A 19,658-nucleotide genomic window follows, 5' to 3' on the forward strand; every position below is an offset into this window, starting at 1 on the left:
GCTCAGCTCGGGCTGGACTCGAACCGCTGTTGCTCAGAGCTCAAACTCTTGAGCGAGCTCTTAACCAACTGAGCCACTCGGCCGGCCCTTCTTCAACACCTTTTTAATAAACTATCCTTCAGTCCCTTTTAAACAAGTCCTCCGGACGATTTCGATGCAAGGTAAAGGCAGAGAACCACTGTTCGAGAAGTTTTCTCCATCGTAGATTAGTGAAGGCGATTTGCAAACAACGGCATGATCCGCTGGAGGGCGAGGCGGGCTGTGGCGGCTCCTTATCCGGAACGCACTAGGACCGCGGCGGAGCGGGCCTCGGCGCTGCCGCCGTCCGCTGGGGGCGGGGCCCAGCTGTTCCGGGAGCCCGGGCCTGGCAGCTGGACCCGCCCCTGAAGGCGGACCGGAGTTGACTTAAACTCTGGGGCCCGGGAGGCAGGTCGGTGCTCCTCTTTTGCCCCGCCTGGGTTCCGCGCCAGTGGGTAAGTGCGGGATTGGTACCCGGCTGCCCCTCGCTCACCTCCTCGGGTCTCCGGCGGGGCGGTGGGTACTGGGAATCCAGGTGCCCGCGGGCAGGGGCAGGGCGCGCGCCCGCCGAGCGCTTTTGTTCTGAGGCGGGGACGGAGTCGCGCGGGCTGCGGACGTTGGGGCGGCTCCGGGCCTGGATCCCTGCGGGCTCGCCGTCCTGCAGGCCGCCACCCGGAGCTCGGCCGGCCTGTCCCGCTTGCTGCCCTGCTCGCGGTGCTGGGACCGGCTCTGGCCCATCGCGGGCGCCGAGCTGGAGCCGGAGGGCGCCGCCTCACCCGGTGTTTTCCTTGAATTGCCTTACCTTACTGTGGAGGTCGCGGGCGTCAGCGAGTACACATTTTTTTAAACTACAAGGCGGTTGGCTAGGCTGGTACGAGTAGCTTCTGTTTTTAATTATTTCCTGTCGCTGGCGTGAAAAAAAAAAGCCTTTGTTTTGCATTTAGTGTTTATCGAGCTTTCCCTTCCTCCCCACCCCCATTATGTTGTTCCTCCCGAAACAAATATTCCAAGTGGCCCGCGAACGCGACTGTCTGTACCAGAGATGTTTTCTGTTCCTCAGCAATAGTTCTTTCCCAGAGGCATTTTTAAATGCACAAATGCATACCAGTTTTAGGTGTTCTTGAGGGACGCGGATTCCCTAAGCACGTGTCCTTGGGGTCCTGAGTTCAGCAGCAAGCTTTTGGGGAATCGTTTCAGTGAAGACAATTTATTTGCAATATACCTTCAGTGCCTCTTCAAAATAAAGAGAACGGCAGGTGATGTTCCATGAGCTTGGAGTGCGTTTTAATAGGCGGGTCGCAGAGCTTGTTTGCAGATTTTCTGCTTAATGTGTTAGCTGTAAATCTTTAGTTTTATTCGTGTTAACTTACACGAGTGTTATTTTTTTTCCTGTACAGTTTTGGATTCTTTTACTAATCTAATAAAATTGCCAAGGTAAAGTATTTTTGTTTTGGGATGAAAGGGCAATGGTGGACCTGGAGGAGGTCACATAAATTGGAATTCTGACTTGAAAAGTGAACGGTATTTTAGGGCAAATCTAGTTTCTATTTTTGTTACTTTGCACACTTAAGAATTCACTAAACTTAGTATGCTTTTGGTGCAACCTTAAGTAACACCGTTTTGCACAGCAGTGTCATATCAAGTAAACAGATTAGCATGTAGTTTTATTATAAATTTAGTATAAATAAAAGTGACATAAACTTTATATTAAGTAATATATTAATTATGTAATGTTTCTTGCTGTCCCTAGTACCAAAGAAGTAAACATTGTGGAGGGACACGGATGTGTTCGGAGAGAAAGGGAACATACATAATAATGAAACAGTAACTTCTTATTTAAAGGTAAGTATGTTACCTCTAAGCAGCCGTCTGTAATTGATCTGTTACAGAACAAAATTAAGTGAATCAACATTGGTTTAAAATTAAACTATAGGATACAGTGAATTTGATGACAAAGCTTGAGGAGAAATAATGTGATTGGTTTAGCATGGAGTATTAAGTTCATCTTTGCAAGATAAGGAAGAGGTGTTGTGACTGTGGTCCAAGTTACTAAGGCAGAGGTCTACTTAAGATTATTCCCTGTGTGCTGTTTCTTATTGGATTGTTTTTATTATTTCTGGCACATGGTGTTGAGGGAAGGCATCATAGCACAACTCTGGGAGAACCATTTCATGTGATACCAACCTATAAAGCCAAAGGGATCATCTCTAGGGCTTCCATTTTATAAACACCAAGTGTTAGGAAAACTTGTGTAATGATTAAGACCATAGTCTGTGCAATCAGACTGCTGATCTTCAGATCTTGGCTCTATCATTTATTGTCTATACAAACTTGGGAAAATATTTAACCTCTCTGCCTTAGTTTTCTCATCTGTGAAAAGGGGATAACAGTAGTACCTACCTCATAGGATTGTTGTAATATAAAACATTCGGAACAGCTTCTAGCACATGATAAGTGCTCAATAAATTTTAACTGTTGTCATATTAAAGGAAATACATTTTTTAAAAAATTTATTTATTTATTGTTAGTTTCAGGTGTACAGAACAATGCAATAGTTACCCTTTTCACCCTCACAAAGTAACAACCCCCCACCCCCCATCCACTGCCCTCCCACCCCCATATCATGCTTATCTATTACAATTCCATTGAATCCGTTCCCGCACTCTACTCCGTGTCCCGANCCCCCCATCCACTGCCCTCCCACCCCCATATCATGCTTATCTATTACAATTCCATTGAATCCGTTCCCGCACTCTACTCCGTGTCCCGAGGTTATAAAAGGAAATACATTTTATGGCCTAAGACAACACTATGTCTTATACAAAATTCAGTTTGCTAATTTGAGTTCTAAATCAATTTTGTGTTGATTAAACTTTTTCCTGTAGATCTTGTTGTAGGTGGTACTAGACACAACTCTAGTTTTCACCTGCAGGCTTATTTGAAATCAAGAATGCCACGATTAAATTCTCTACCCAGGGCAAATTTGCCTCAAAGCTTTGCTTTTGCATATTCTGTGATGTGCTAGAAGCTCTCTTCCCCTTTAGATTATCAAGGTCTTAGACACAATTGGAGCATAAATGTCTAGGAAATTAACTTTTTGTTTAAAAAGGTATTTATAAAGGTGAATTTCAAGAAGTTTTCTTTTGTCTAGCCAATTTTTCTCTACCCATCTCCATTCCCCCACTGGAGGCATACTCTGCAAAATAGACACAGATAGCATGAGATAAAGAGGCAGCAATTTACCAACCATGTCTATAGAAATGCAAAGTTAAAATTTACTTTGTAATAACCTTTGTAAAGAAAAACATAATCTTGGTGGACCTTGAAGAATTCTAAATGCTTTGTTGGGAGACAGCTATGTAGCGTGTGTATTTTTTTTTTTTAAAGATTTTTCTTCTGAAATTTTTGAAAAGATTTTTATTGGGGAATTGGGGGAAGGGGAACAGACAAGTTGCTGTTGTTTTGTTCTTCAGTCTAATTGTGGAGGACGTTGCTTCACTGTCCCAAGTTGGCACCATCATTGTGTTCTTCCCGGGCGAGGCAGATCAGTCACCAGCTTCTGGACGGCCGCTCACTGCGGCTGCTGGCCGCACACGGCAGCCCAGCTCCAGGTTGAGCTGTTGTTCAGCATCTTAGCTGTAGAGGGCAGTGTCACTGACCCTCATATATGGGATCCAAACCGGGGCCCTTTGGCATCCCAAGCCAGTTCTTAACCATCGCGCCATTTGGCCGGCCCGTGTGTGTATTCTTAATACCATAAGTGTGCTTGTAAATTGAAGAACAATAATCTTGTGGACCTTGAAGAATTCCGAATGCTTTGTTGTAAGGCAGCTATGTAGCGTGTGTATTCTTAATACTCTAAATGTGTTTGTAAATTGAAGAGCAATGTTGGAGGCGGGCCTGTTAAAGGAAATGTCTCAAGTGAGACATTTGCTCATAGTTATGGTAATTGCAGAGATTTAATGACAATCACTAAGATTCTCTCAAGATGTATTAAATTACAAGACTTAATTTGTAAATAAACTTTAACTTGTGGTTAAAATTGCAAACTGTGTAATAAGAAATTATATTGTCCACTTAAGTTTTAAGAAATAGAAATCATAAGCAGATTACTGTTTTTTGAGACCCAAAAGAGAATTTATTTCCTCATCTAATTTAGAAGTTCATGTAGCTTGACTCGATCCAGCATCTGAAGGAAAGTCTGAAAGACTTGAGGCACTATCTTTTAGCTCTGCTGGCATCAGCATTGAGTTCATTCTCAGGCACACCTCCCTTTATTGGGTGGCCCTAGTTATCTGTAGGTATATATCAGTTGACATAAGAACACCAAAACCTATTAAAATTTTTATGAGTTTATTTGAGCCAAAGTAAGGACATGCTTAGAAGCAAGATCTCAGTGGACTTGAGAAAATGCTCTGGAGAATGGTAGTTTTGCAGTTCTTTTTATGCATTTGGAATAAAAAAGGGAAAGTAAGGAGGATTACATGAAATCCATTGGTGGTAGATTATGGAGGCTGGAGAAAGCATGGCAGAAAGAATCACTATGATTGGATAAAAAGTAAAATGGAGAGACATACTTCTTTTACATTGGTGGGTACAGGATAGTTAACATTTAACTAGGAATGGTACACAGGCAACAAGATCATGTGCTCCCTTGAGGGTGTTTACGCCTCCCAGGGGTCTGGAAAAGATTATTCTGGCACTTTAAAAAGATGTGTTAACCTAGATGCACAAGAACAATGGACAAAGCTTACTTAGGGCAAAGATAAACCTTTTACTAAGGAAGTCATAGGCCTTTTACTAAGGAAGTCATAGGCCTAGGGTGGTACTACCCACCTTGACCTGCTCAGTTAGGAATTTATGATCAGATCATCCTGTGAAGTTACCTTGGTCACTGAGCTTGTCAGATTTATTACATGGGCCTTGTTTTGTTCATTTATCTAATAAGGTTTAACTTAACACAGCATGCTTTTTGTCTGGTTGCTCTACCAAAAGTCTGTAATTAAATTTTATTGGCTCTCGGTGGGTCATGTGTCCATGATTGCTAATAGCAGGGAAATGCTGTTTGGTTGTTTTTGTTTGTTTTTTTTAATGAAATTTGCCCCAATTTTTTTTAAAAGATTTTTATTGGGGAATTGGGGGATGGGAGCAGCGTTGGGGAATCGGGGGAGGGGAACAGACAAGTTGCTGTCGTTTTGTTCTTCAGTCTAGTTGTGGAGAACATTGCTTCACTGGCCCAAGTTGGCACTATCATTGCGCTCTTCCGGAGCGAGGCAGATTAGTCGCCGGCTTCTGGACAGCTGCTCACTGTGGCTGCTGGCCGCTCACGCTGGCTGCTCACGCTGGCTGCTGGCTACACACGGTAGCCCAGGGCAACCCACTGCAGCAGGGGCTGCAGCCTACACAGTCGTCAGCGACTCAACTGGCGACTCACCGGCAGCCCAGCTCCAGGTTGAGCTGTTGTTCAGCATCTTAGCTGTAGAGGGCAGTGTCACTGGCCCTCATATGTGGGATCCAAACAAGGGCCCTCTGGCGTCCCACACCAGCTCTTAACTAACGCGTCACTCGGCTGGACCTGGCCCCAATTATTTTTTAAACTTTATTGGGGAACAGTGTGTTTTTTCCAGGACCCATCAGTTGCAAGACAAGGTGGTGTCTTCAGTCTAGTTGTGGAGAGCGTAGCTCACTGGCCCATGTGGGAATCAAACTGGCAACCTTGGTGTTAAAAGCCTGAGCTCTAACCACCTGAGCTACCTGGCCACCCTGCTGTTTGGTTTTTTTGATTTTGGTTTGCTGTTTTAAACCAGTTTAGAGATATAATTCATATATCATATTCATGTAATTCAATTCACCCATTTACAATGTACAATGGTTTTAAGTATATTTACATGTATATTTGTGCAACCATCACAATTTTAGAATATTTTCTTGGCCCGCAAAAGAATCTCTATACTCACATGCAGTCACTCCCCTTTATCCCCCAATCCCCATCCCCATCACCCCCCCCACCCCCACTCCTGGCAACTATTAATGTATTTGCTTTCTCTAGATTTGTGTATTTGGAATATTTCATATAGATGAAGTCATATGTATGGTCTTTTTTTTTTAAGTGGTGAAAAAGCAGTTTATTAGAAGAAAAAGTACATTTCAAAGAAGTAGAAGCGGGCCTGAGCAGTAGGGAGCGCCTCAAGGGCTATTATTATAACAGAAAGTACACTCCAAAGAGTTTGGAGCAGGCCAAGCAAAAGAAGCTCAAAAGACCATATGTATGGTCTTTTGTTACTCTTCTCTCACCTAGCACAATGTTTTCAAGGTTCATCATGTTGAAGCAAATATGTACATCTGTTTTTATTGCCAAGCAATATTGTGTAGATACATCACATTTTATTTTTATCTTTTCATAATCAGCACACATTTGTATTGTTTCTACTTTTTGGCTACTATGAGTAATGCTGCTGTGAGTATTCATGTACAGGTGTTTGTATGGACATACATTTTCAGTTCTCTTGTGTATATACCTAGGAATGGAATTGTTCTGTCATGTTAACTATATTTGACCTTTGAAGAAGTTATCAGACTGTTACTCAGAGTAGGTGAGCTACTTATGTTTTCAGCAGCAATGCACAAGAATTCTGTTTTGTCCACGTTCATATCAACACTTGTCTTTTTTATTATAGCCATCATCGTGAGCCTGAAGTGGTATCTCACTGTGGTTTTGATTGTATTCCCCTGGTAATTAATGATGTTGAGTATCTTCATGTGCATATTTGCTATTTGGATATCTGTTTTGGAAAATGTCTATTAAAAATAAAGTTTATTAGACTTTAAATTTGAGTTGTCTTTATTGTTGAGTTGTAAGAGTTTTTTATATTTTCTGGATTCTGATTCCTTACTAGTGACCATAAATGTGAGGGTTTAGGGGCAGCTGGTTAGCTCAGTTGGTTAGAGCGCAGTGCTCATAACACCAAGGTTGCTGGTTTGATCCCCACCCACATTGGCCACTGAGATGCGTCCTCCACAACTACATTGAAACAACTACTTGACTTGGAGTTGATGGGTCCTGGAAAAACACTGTTGCCCAATTAAAAGAAAAAAAATGAGGTTTTAATTTGGTTTCTATTCCATTGATTAATGTCTATCCTGTATCAGTATCACATGGTATTGTTTACTGTAGTTTTGTACTGTTAAAAATCAAAATTAAAGAGTAAATTTGAAGATCTAATTGGCTTTATTGAATGATTCATGAATCAGGTAGTATCCCGTTTAGTAAATAGAGAGGTGCTCCAAAAAGTTGTGCAAAATTAATATAATATTGTGTGTCAACTATAACTTTTATAGCAAATTTGGTGGGGCAAGAAAGTTATTAGAAAAGGAAGGATTGTTTCAGTCCAGGTCACCCGACTTGGGAAGGGTGGCAGTGGTCTTATCAGGCAGATTACCTCACTGATGTTGATCAGGAAATTCCAGTTTAAATTTTACTCCTGGGAGGGGCTGAAACTGCAATTAAGTCTTGGTTTGCTGTCCAGGGGGCAGGTGATCCCACCTTGGGCCTGTTTCTTCTTTAGCAGCACTAGTCAGTTTTGAAATGGGAAAGTATGAGTTCTCTAATTTTACTCTTTTCCAAAATGAATTTTCGGATTTGGTTCTCAGTTGACGCAAAGGAATCTGGGATTTTGGTGACAGTTGCACAAACTGTAGATCAATTTGGGAAGTAATTGCGACCTTAACAGGATTAAATTTTCCGATCCATGGGTGGGTTTTTCCCCCCCAAGTTTTTAGGTCTTCAGTTTCTTTCAGCAATATTTTATAGTATTCAAAGAAAAAATATTATACCTTTATAAATTTATTGTTTTTTATTTTGATGTTACTGTAAATGTAATTTTTTTCTAAATTAAATATTTTACAGAAATATATTTGGTTTTTGTATACCGAGCTTGTGTAAGGTAACTTAGCCAAACTAGTTTGTTAGTTCTATTAGTTTTTTAGTGGATTCCTTACAATTTTTCTATATACAAGATGATGTCATCTGCAAGTAGAGATAGTTTTAACCTTTTTCATTTCCAGTCTGGATGTCTTTTTTTTTTTTCTTTAATTTTATTTTGGGGCACTGTATTTTTCCAGGACCCATCAGCTCCAAGTCAAGTAGTTGTCTTCAATCTAGTTGTGGAGGGCGCACCTCCTTGGGCCCATGTGGGAATCAAACCAGCAGCCTTGGTGTTATGAGCCTGCACTCTAACCAGCTGAGCTAACCGGCTGCCCCAGGATATCTTTTATTTATTTTTTCTTTTCTTGTGTAATTGCTATGGCTAGAACCTCTAGTACAGTATAAATAGAAGTGGCAAGAGCAGATATCCTTGTGTTCCTAATCTTAGAGGGAAAGCATTCAGTCTTTAACCATTAAGTTTGATGTAAGCTGTGGGTGGTTTTTTTTTAATAGATGCCATTTTATCCAGTTGAGGAAGTTTCCTTCTTTTTCTAGTTTGTTTTTATCATGAAAGGGTGTTGGATTTTAAGAAATGTTTAATTTCAGTCACATTACATGTTGACTTCATCTGCTTAGATGATCATGTGATTTTTGTACTTTAGCCTATTGATATGTTCTAGAACGTCCATTTTATTTCTTTATTATTATTTTTATATGTTGAACCAATCTTACATTTCTGACATACATCCCACTTGGCCATGGCATATAATTATTTTTATATGCTGCTGTATTTGATTTGCTAGTATTTTGTTGAGGACTTTTAAATGCATCTCTATTCATAACAGATTGGGCTGTAGCTTTACTGGGATTTCTTTTCTTGTTTTGGCATTACAGTAATATTTGCCTCAGAATTGAGTTGGGAAGTAATTCCCTCTTTTTTGTTTTAGAAGTTTGTAGAATTGGTTCTAAATCTTTAAATTTTTGGTATGATGAAATGGGCCTAATAATTTCTTTTTGGGTAGTTTTTGTTACTAATGCGATCTTTTTATAGGTCTCTTTAGATTTCCTATATCTTCTTGAGTCAGTTTTGGTCACGATGTCTTTTGGGGTTCTGTACCCAACTGCAGTGTTTGTGTATGGAGGAAGCGGTTTACCACCACACCAATAACGAGCAATTATTTGGGGACAGATTGCACAGGTTGAGAGCTCAGTCCCACAAGACTGCACACCACACACACTTCAGATGCCTTTGTCAAGACCATGTTATATTACCTGTGCTTCTGACACACCAACTACAGTAGATTGGAGGTCCCACAGTCCCCTGCTTGGACTTCAGATGCTAGTCACAAGTACAGGTTATTACCTGTACTTCTGCCAACTGGCTATAGATGAGGGTTTCCAAGACCCTGTTTTTGGGTTCAATTAATTTGCTGCAGCTTCTCACAGAACTCAGAAACATTTTACTTAGTACATTACTGTTTTATTGCTAAGGATATGAATCAACAGCCCGATGGAAGAGATGCATAGGGTAAGGTATGTGGGACGAGGCTTTCGTGCCCTCTTCTAGCATGCCATTCTCTTCAGATCTCCACCTGTTCAACCCTGAAGCGCTGAACCCTGCCCTCTTGGGGTTTTCTGGAGGTTTTATTACTGAGTTGTTGGAAAAGTCATGACGCATTTTTGCAACGAAAACCAGAAAAATACGTCATGACTTTTCCGACAACCCAATATGTAGTCGTGATTGATTAAATGAAGGCACCTTTATTACTCTCATCACTTAGGAAAATCCAGGGGTTTTAGGAGGTTTGTGACAGAAACGAGGATGAAGACCAAATATGGTAAGTCCAAACTTAACATTAATAAGGGTTCTGCGATGTTTAAATGAAATGACTATAATGAAACCAATTTAATAGGTTAATTGGTATAAAAAAGTTAAGTTGCTGAGATACCTCATCAATGTTATAATGAAGCAATGTTATTTGAGGACCTGCTGTATATATTTCTTGTCAGTATTACAGGGGGTTTACCCTTTTTATCCAAATTATGGAATATATTGCCATACAATTGTTCGTAGTATTCTCTTTTCTTAAATGTAAGCTTGGTAATGTCCCTATTTCATCATAGATTTTAGTAATTTGAGTCTTTTCTTGATCAGTCTAGCTAAAGGTTTATCAATTTTGTTAATCTTTTCAAAGACCCAACCTGTGGTTTAATTCCTTTTCTCTATTTTGCACTCTCTTGGCTAAAATTGATGACAACAAAGGGTACAATATAAGACCAACAGAACAAAAATATGCATAGGCAAATTTGAGATCAGATACATGCTTCCAGGTTCTCCCTCCATGAGAATTGCATGGTCATGCTTTTTCTGCACCTGTAGACTGCAGAGATATATGGTCTCAAAACTTACGTGCATTAAAAATTTAAGGACCCCCAAGAACATTTGTTTATGTAGGTTACATCAGTATTTACTGCATTAGAAACTAAAACTGACAAAAATTTAAAAATTTATCTCATTTAAAAGTAAGTGGGCCGGCCGAGTGGCTCAGTTGGTTAAGAGCGCAAGCTCTGAGCAACAGGGTTTCCAGTTTGATTTCCACATGGGCCAGTGAGTTGTGCCTGAGCTGAGCTGCTACTGAGCTGCCAACAGGTGGCAAGATGGCTCAGCTGGTGAGAGCATGTGCTCCTAACAACAAGGTTGCCGGTTGGACTCAACGCATGGGATGGTGGGCTATGCCCACCTGCATCTAGGATTGAACACGGCACCTTGAGCTGAGTGGCCCTGAGCTGCCAATGGGTGGCCGGATGGCGACTGGACTTGGATCTGAGCTAGCTGCGCCCCCTCACAACTAAGATTGAAGGACAACAACTTGGCTGTTTCCCTTCTCTAATTCCTCAACACTGTTCCCCTTCTCCAATTCCCCAATAAAATCTTTTTAAAAAAATTTAAATAAAAGTAAGTGAATTTTTACATATTAATATAAATATTTTCTGAAAACAGAAAAGAGTGGCATTGTTTTATATTTTTGCAAATCTCTTTAATGTGTAACAAAGAAAATGGTTGGATTTTCCTCTCTTCTTCTGCATTCGTTTTTTTGCCATATGGCGTTTTAGTTGAAGTAGTTGAAAGGTGTTTATTGGGTGACAGAAATTCATCTCAGTTAGGTCACTGCTTCATTATGGCCCTAAAGAAGCACTACCACAATTTCTATCAGTTTTTACATTTTCTTTCTACATGACCATGTCATTTGACCAAGTATTATGACTAGGGTGGCTCAGAGCATGGGATCGGTCAGTTCAGCATTCATCCAGCAAAACTTGCATAGCTTCCCTATGAGTGTTGGGGAAGGAAGACAGTAGACCCAGGGGTGGGTCAAGTGGTGGGGTCAGAAACCATTAATCAAATTTACCTTAGGCTGTTGTCTTCATCCTCAGTATAACTGCAGTGGAAAGATCTTAATTTAAGGACACTTAGAAACTTTCAGCAGTTGCTGACTCAAGAGTATTATAGATATCCTTGGGAGTTGTGTCCTTGGGCGAGGGCCTAAATACCTCATCCTATTGGTCATGATTTCCCATGGTTTCCTGATTAAGGGAAAGCAGAACTCTCTTGTGTGCATTTTCTAGGCTCGGGGTCGGCACACCAGCTCATGAGCCACATGCAGCTCTTTGGGTATGTTCCATCTGAAAAGTTTGCTGACCCCTGGAAGAGCCAATCTTGTCCCTCACAACAATTTAATAATTTGAGAGCCATAAATATATTTTTACAAATAAGGAGAATTTAAGGTGATATTATAAATGAAACTATGATAGTTTTATTTTCATTTTCAATTTTACTTCAGAGCCACATGTACGGAACCAAAGAGCCGCATGTGGTTCGCGAGCCACAGTTTGCCGACCCGTGGCGGCTCTTCTGTCTCAAAAGTTCGTTGACCTCTATTCTAGGCTATAGGTAGGGCTCTGAATTTGATTGTAGGATCTGTCATCCCTTACCTGACCCTGCTGACAAGATGGTAAATTCTGCTCTATAGGTCCCTTCTGGTACTTGAGGTCCATGATTAATCTCAACTTTCAGTTTTACAAAGTCTGGATATTAAATCATTTCAACAGAGTGCCTCTGTTGAGGTTCTTGCAACCTCAGCAGAACCTCAGACAACCAGAGTAAACACTGGAATGTGCTCTGTAATAATGGGTAACTAATAGGGAATAATACTTTAAATCAGATTACAGAGGCATTTCAGCCTGTTTTATAGGTACTGATCAGTTTTAAGTTTTACTCAAGGAATTTCCACCTCTCAGAAAACAGAATTGGCTCACTCTTTTACCATGTTTCCCCAAAAATAAGACTGGGTCTTATATTAATTTTTGCCCCAACAATCTACATTTATTTATTCATGTACAAAAATCAACATTTATTCAAACAGTCATGTCTGGCTGATGATCTAAACTGAGGCTTATGTTTGGGGTAGGGCTTATATTACGAGCATCCTGAAAAATTGCTAGAGCTTATTTTCCAGTTAGGTCTTATTTTCAGGGAAACATGGTAGTAAGTGATACTTAAACTCCTAATATAGCTTGTACCCCAACAAAATACTGCATATAGCTTATACTTGCCTGGTAAACACTAATCATGTACTTGAGGCAGTTGTCAGAGATGTCTAGATATTTGAGACCACATTGAGGTGGGTACAAAGAGGGTTCTAAAATGAGTTGTTAGGCAAAACTCCAAGGAAGGATAACTGATTTCTTCATGTGTACTCTGATCTGTAATTCCCACTTTCTTAACACAGCTAGACAAGTGGTCTGAAGTTTGTCTTGACACATCTGGAAACACAAACCACAGTTGACCCTTGAACAACTTGAACTGTGAGGGTCTACTTATCCATGGTTTTTTTCTCAACAAATACATAGTACTGTAAATGTATTTTCTCTTGTTTATGATTTTCTTAACATTTATTTTCTCTAACATTGTAAGAATACAGCTATGTATACATATAAAATATGTGTTTATATTATTAGTAAGGCTTTCCATCAAGTATTGAGTTGTCGGAAAAGTCATGACACATTTTTGCAACGAAAAACAGAAAAAATACGTCATGATGTTTACGACAACCCAATAGATTATTGGTAGTTAAGTTTTCAGAGAGTCAAAAGTTACGCTCAGTTTTTGACTTGAGCGCGGGTGGGGGCGGGGAGGTCAGTGCCCCTAACCCCTGCCTTGATTTAAGGGTCACCTGTAGTGTAAACTCTCTAGCCAGAATGATGCATTGCTCTGAACTTCCTGCTGGCCAGTCATGATGGGATGCATGTGGTTATTAACATCCCATGCTGTACCTGGATTAATCAATCAGGAAAAATAGAGCAATTTACTCCCCACTCCCCTGTTCTTCATGGGGTTCGCACTGCTGAAACTTGATGCCATCTGGCACATACTTGGGCTTCATATGGAAAGCCCGATTGTCGCCTGAGCTCCAAAAGGCCTGATCTGATTGTCTTGCTGGGAGCCACAGTCTAGTCACTCTTACCAGTGTTGTCTAAGAGAAAGTACAGTTAATCTGATTGATTGGCCAGTGCTCCTGATGAGATTTTGTAGCTGGATACATGAAAAGCAGGAGAGTAGAGGCGTAGGTGATCAGCTTTACCATGGTTCCCCTTTCTTCTCATAGGCCACAGTCAATCTCAGTCTGACCCACACCTTGGCAGGATGCACTGCAAGTCCTCCTAGAACAAAGGTTGACAAGCAAACAGACTGGAGAAAGGGCCACAAGGTTGTTTTCTTGTCTCCTTTCCTGGTTTCAGTTGAGCACAGAACTTGACCACCTCCCTTCCCTTCGGGGTATAGCTGCAGGCTACACAGTGGCTACAGCTGGCCTCTTAGCAGCCAACTCCTCATCCGCCTCCTTACCACCTTCCGGTACTGGGGACACCCGTGTTGGTTTTGCTGTTTTAGTAATAATAAAGGATATGTGAATTCATTTGGTCTTGTCTCTTTTCTGTGTAAATGGCAGTGTGGAGAATCAACATAACAGCTGTGATTGTAGGACTTCCGGTCCTTCTAGCTGTGGTGCTACTGCTTAGGGACGACTGCTTGACTTCATGAATTTGTTGTGACAGTTAAATGTGATAATGTATTTAGAGCAGTCAGCACAGTTCTTGACATACAATAAATTCTCAAATGTTAGCTATCATTATTTATAGAGTTGTATTATAGATAATATACTAGAGTTGTATTATAAATAATGTAAAATTCAGAATCTATCCTTGAAAGCCTATTTCAAGGACTGTTAGCCTTATTTCTCCTATGACTAAGGGTACAAAAAGCCAGAGGTAGAAGAGGTTCAATAAATCATAATCCTTTCAGAATTACTGAAAAGTGGCTTTACACTGAAGGGTTGGTGTTTGTGGTTTTGTTGATTTTTATAGAAGTATCTATAGCTTTTTCCAATACAAATGAGTTTTTCTATGAAAAACGCTGGCATTCCTCAATTTAACCACATCGGTACGCACTTGATAAATAAACTTTGGCTTGTGGAACACATTATAGGTGAAACTTATAAACCTATAAGGGAAAGTTCCAATTAAAAATGCAAAAACAGGTTTTTTCATTTTTTTCAGGTATGAGAAGAGTATTATTCATATATATATGTGTATATGTATATACATATTTTTAAGAAGTCATTTTTGAGATACTCAAATGCTTATAGGTGAAATTATGTGATATCTATAGTTGGCATAGATGTGAAGAAGGATGAAGTGGGACTTTTTCCCATCTGTAAGTTTAAATAAGGATTTCTCTTTACTTTGGTGTTCAGCAGTTACAGATAATGTTTATTCAGCCAACAAACATTTATTGAAGCCTGCTAGGTACTATGTAGATACAGATCTTCAGATTGCCCCGAGACAGTCTTTTTTTTTTTTTTATGCTATTTGGCTGTTCATAGTACTGTCTTTCACTCTAATAATGTTCCAGTTTCTTTGATAAAATAAGTCACACCTGAATATAAAACAATTTTTGTTTTTTAACTTTATTGGGGAACAGTGTGTTTTTCCAGGACCCATCAGTTCCAAGTCAAGCAGTTGCTTCAATCTACTTGTGTAGGGCGCAACTCAGCGGCCCATGTAGGGATTGAACCAACAACCTTGGTGCTATGAGCACTGTGCTCTAACCAACTGAGCCAACCGGCCGCCCACAAGATTTTTTTTTTGAAGGGAACTTTTTTTTTTTAATTTTTATTGGAGAATTGGGGGAGGAGAACAGACAAGTTGCTGTCCTTTTTGTTCTTCAGTCTAGTTGTGGAGGACGTTGCCCCACGGGCTCATGTTGATATTATCATTGTGCTCTTCCCGGGTGAGGCAGTTGCTCGTTAGCCAAAGGACGGCCGCTCACGCCAGCTCACGCCAGCTGCCGGCCAGCCCCACTGCAGCCTACGCCGTCGCCAGTGACTCAGTGGCAGCCCAGCTCCAAATTGAGCTATTGTTCACCATCTTAGCTGTTGAAGGCACAGCGACACTGGCCCTCATGTGGGATCTGAACCAGGGCCCTGCTGCTCAGAGCTGGCGTCCCAAGCCAACTCCTAGCCAATGTGCCACTCGGCCAGCTCCACAAGATGTTTTTTTAAATTAAAAAATTTAAAATACTTTTTATGATGACACACAGGAAACCTCCATGGATTCTGTTTAGAACAGGAGTATGTGAATTATGTTTCTGAATTCCCCCATTTTGGGTCATAGCACTTTATCAGTGTCAACACACAAGGAGAGCTGCTTGCATCTTAGTGAGGACTACCACATCTTATCAGCATCCACATATTAGTATTGTCTCTTCTGTGAACTGCAAAACCTACAGCCAGACAGGTGATGTTAGTAGAGCCAAACTTTGTGTGAACTATATCTAGGATCACTATTTAGGGTTTGCTAATTTACCTATAGCCAGTTATAGCAAGGATATTCCTAGGAGAATTCCCCACAACAGAATATAAGACTCCAGTGGTTTGATGGTTTGATGATACCTGCTCCCATTACTGGGCTGCTTGCTGACCTTTTCACCACTTGAAAAAAGTACTTGGATTATTTGATCCTGCTCACAGTAACTGCCAGGGGGAGTAGAGCCTTAATCCTACAAGGCAACCAATGAACAATTACTCACTGACCTACACGTTAAGGTATTCCAGTTTCCTTTTTTTTTTTTTTTTTAAGAATTTATTGGGAAATGGAGGAAGGAGAACGGTGTGTTTTTCCAGGACCCATCAGCTCCAAGTCCATTTGCCATTTTCAGCCTAGTCACAGGGGGCGCAGGCCTCCATCCCATGCAGGAGTCAAACCAGCAACCTTGTTAAGAGCACGCGCTCTAACCAACTGAGCCATCCAGTTTGTTTTATTTAACCCCCACTGGAAATTAATGTGGGAGTGTATAATTTGTTCACAACTTCTATTTGTTGTTTTGTTTTTAAGATTTTATTGGGGAATTGGGCGAGGGGAAGATACAAGTTGCTGTCCTTTTGTTCTTCAGTCTAGTTGTGAAGGACGTCGCTTCACTGGCCCATGTTGGTATTATCATGGCGCTCTTCCCAGGTGAGGCAGATCGATCGCTGGCCATTGGACGGCCGCTCATGGCAGTTCTTGGTAGCTCACACTGGCTACCGGCTGCTCACGCTGGCTGCCAGCCACACGGTAGCTTATAGCAGCCCACTGCATCAAGGGCTGCAGCCTATACCGTCGCCTCACGGCAGCCCAGGTCCAGATCGAGCTGTTGTTCACCATCTTAGCTGTAGAGGGCGCAGCGTCACTGGCCCTAATGTGGGATCTGAACCCGGCCCTGCTGCTCAGAGCTGGCGTCCCAAGCCGGCTCTTAACCAATGCGCCACTCAGCCGGCCCTATGTGTTGATTTTTCTGTCAGTTCTATCCGTTAATGAAAGTGGGAATTGAAGTCTTGATGGATTACCTATTTCTCCTATATGTTTTTGTTTCTTGTATTTTAATGCTCTGTTAGGTGCATTTATGTTTATAATTGTTATATTTTCTTGGTAGATTGACCCTAGTTTGGTTATAAAATGTCCTTCGTTATCCTTAGTAACATTTTTTGTTCTTTCTGTTTTGTGAGATAATTAGTATAGTCACTCTACCTTTCTTGTGTTTTGCATATCTTTTTCTGCCTTTTTACTTTCAATCTATTTGTATCTTTGGAATTAGAATGTGTGTATTGGAGACAGCATATAATTAGCTTTTAAAAATCTATTCTGATGTTCACTGTCTTTTGGATTGTTTAATCCTTTTAGATTTAATGTTATTATTGACATAGTTGGATTTATATCTGCTATTTTTACATTTTGTTTTCTATGTCTCATGTGTATTTGTTCTTCCCTTACGCTTTTGCATTAAGTGAATATTTTCTAATGTAGCATTTTAATTTTTTTAATGATTTTTTTACTTATTTGATGGAAGCACAAATTACTTTAAAAATAATATTTATTTCTACCTTTAAAGGTGTAAAGCTTTTAAAATGTGATTTATTATACTTTTTGATTTTTAACCAAGTTAAAAGATCACTGTTGTGGGGTGGAGAGGTGAAGAATGCGGGGCCCAGTGAAGTTGTTTGGTGTGGGTTTTTTTTTTCCCCAATACCTGTAACCCTACAGGCTGTGTATGTGTGCACACGCATGTGTGTGAATGACCTAATTCAACAGAGATGTTACTAGGAATAAAGGGAAGGGAAATAGGATTTTTAAATTGAGAGATTTGATAGGAGGAAGGACAGCTCTGTTACTGTAAATGCAGATTACATTTACAAGGATACATGTTTCTCCTGAGGTCTCTCCCCGTGGCTTGCAGACAGCCACTTCCCCTATGTGACCTTACACCATCTTTGCTATGTGTGCATACATCTGGTGTTTCTTTTATAAGAACACCAGCCCTCTTGGGTTTGGGACCCACCCATGTGACCTCATGTAACCTTAATTACCACCCTAAAGGCCCTAACTCCAAATACAGTCACATTGGGGATCAGGGTTTAATTGTGGGGACAGCTACCCACAGTGAGACCGACAATGAAAAGAAGTACACAGAGACGTGTGGGTGGAGGGACCTTGCCCGATGCAAAGACCCTGAAGGTCGTCTGCATCTAACTTTTATTGAGGGAGACAGACAGAGCTCTATATAGAATGTGCGTAGCAAGCGGATGTGGGGGGTAAGCAATCAGTACATGGGGAGCTCCCTTGTTCCGTCCTGACTCGCGCTACGTCTCTACTGTCTATCCTCGGCCTGCACATGTACTGTTCCTTTCCTATCTAGTCCTTGAGCTGTTGCCTGCTGCCTTCAGCTGACCTGTACCCAAGTTGCGTCCTGCTCTGACCTGCAGAGCAGGCGTCCTACAATTCATTCCTTGGGCCATTGCCAACCGCCTTCGGCTGACACGTACCCAAGTTGCTATCCTGCTCTGACCTTTCAGAGCAGGCACCCTGCAATATTGCAATCCAGTACTGTGTCCCTACATTTAATCATAAAAATTTTGGGCAGAAACAATTCAGACCATAACAGCCTCCCACCCACAAATTCACGTAAAGGGGTATTTATTAGGTATCATCAACTCTTTAGAAGTGCTGCTTTTTTACTTTGTATTATACTTCTACCCCATCAATCAGTTATCTTTTAAGGAGCTTTCCTGGGAGACGGCCTGTGAGGAATAGATAGATCTTTCTCCCTGGGACTTGTTTTTAATTTTAAAAAATGCATGACTTCAATCTTGGTTTTCTTGTGTTAATGAATACACTACAACTCATGCTGCCATTTAACCTGTCCCAGTTCACAAGTTTATACATAAAAAAGTTTTTGTCTTATTCTTTCCTATTTTGCATTTCTGTGTAAATTAAGTATTTGTTGTATGATCTTGAAAATAATAAGGTATTTTTTCCTAATTACTGGTGTTTTCTTGTATATTGACCTTGTTTTCAGGGATTTTAATAAATAACTTCATAAGCTAAAAAATCTATAGATTGTTTTGCATTTTCTACTTAAATAACCTCTCTGAGTAGTCAGTTTTATGTTTTCCTTTCCAGTTATTACTTCCTAGGCTCTCTGATACAATGATGGGTGGCATTTTAATCTTATTGTCAGTCTAAGTTTTTGAAATTGCCATTTATCAAAATTAAGAACATTTGTAGGTTTGATACAGTTCTTTTTTTTTTTTAGTGATAGTACTGATTTTATTACTTTTACTAAGCCATTTCATCTTCCTCTCACTCAATGCAAGAAATAATGTGGAAAAAAAAATATCCTCATTATTATTCACAACAAAAAGGGTCAGGTCTACCCTGCAGGCCCGGGCATATGGTACAATAGGGACGCATCATGGCTCAAGTGGATCAAAGTACCATTTTGATTCTGACCCACCGAACAGAATCTCATGCAGATCTTATGACTGGACTAACACTATGGGAGCTGTGATAGACAGAACCATTTCTGTGGTATCCCAGATCTCAATAAATAAGAGCCTGTACAAGATAAGATAACTAACTCATCAACCTACCCATAAATTCTATCTATGGGCTCTTTCTTTAGTGTAAGGTGGAAGATGGAGCCCTTTCTTGAGTACATGAATACAAGTATTGTGGTCTAAAGATTTCTGGATTGATATTGTGTCTGTTATAATAAAGATAAGGTAGACATCAAAACCATGTCAGATTAAGAAACTTCCACAGCTTGTCTCAATTCTTCAAATAA

General features: G+C 40.5%; 1 protein-coding gene across 5 annotated transcripts in view; it reads left to right on the forward strand.

Moving 5' to 3' along the window:
- Positions 1–33: 33 nt before the first annotated feature.
- Positions 34–19,658, forward strand: part of RESF1 (retroelement silencing factor 1) — a 32,420-nt gene continuing 12,795 nt past the window's right edge. Inside the window, exons 1-3 of one of the 5 annotated variants that reach the window (XM_019624968.1) lie at positions 35–473; positions 1,769–1,860; positions 9,724–9,780. The gene's annotated coding sequence lies outside the window, so the exon portion shown is untranslated. Of the gene's footprint in view, positions 474–600; positions 890–1,768; positions 1,861–9,723; positions 9,781–19,658 lie in introns of those variants that run through there. The other 4 variants (XM_019624970.1, XM_019624967.1, XM_019624971.1 and 1 more) reach the window with 4 other exon arrangements.

This window comes from Hipposideros armiger, unplaced genomic scaffold (assembly GCF_001890085.2).
Source record: "Hipposideros armiger isolate ML-2016 unplaced genomic scaffold, ASM189008v1 scaffold_610, whole genome shotgun sequence".
Lineage (NCBI taxonomy): Eukaryota > Metazoa > Chordata > Mammalia > Chiroptera > Hipposideridae > Hipposideros > Hipposideros armiger.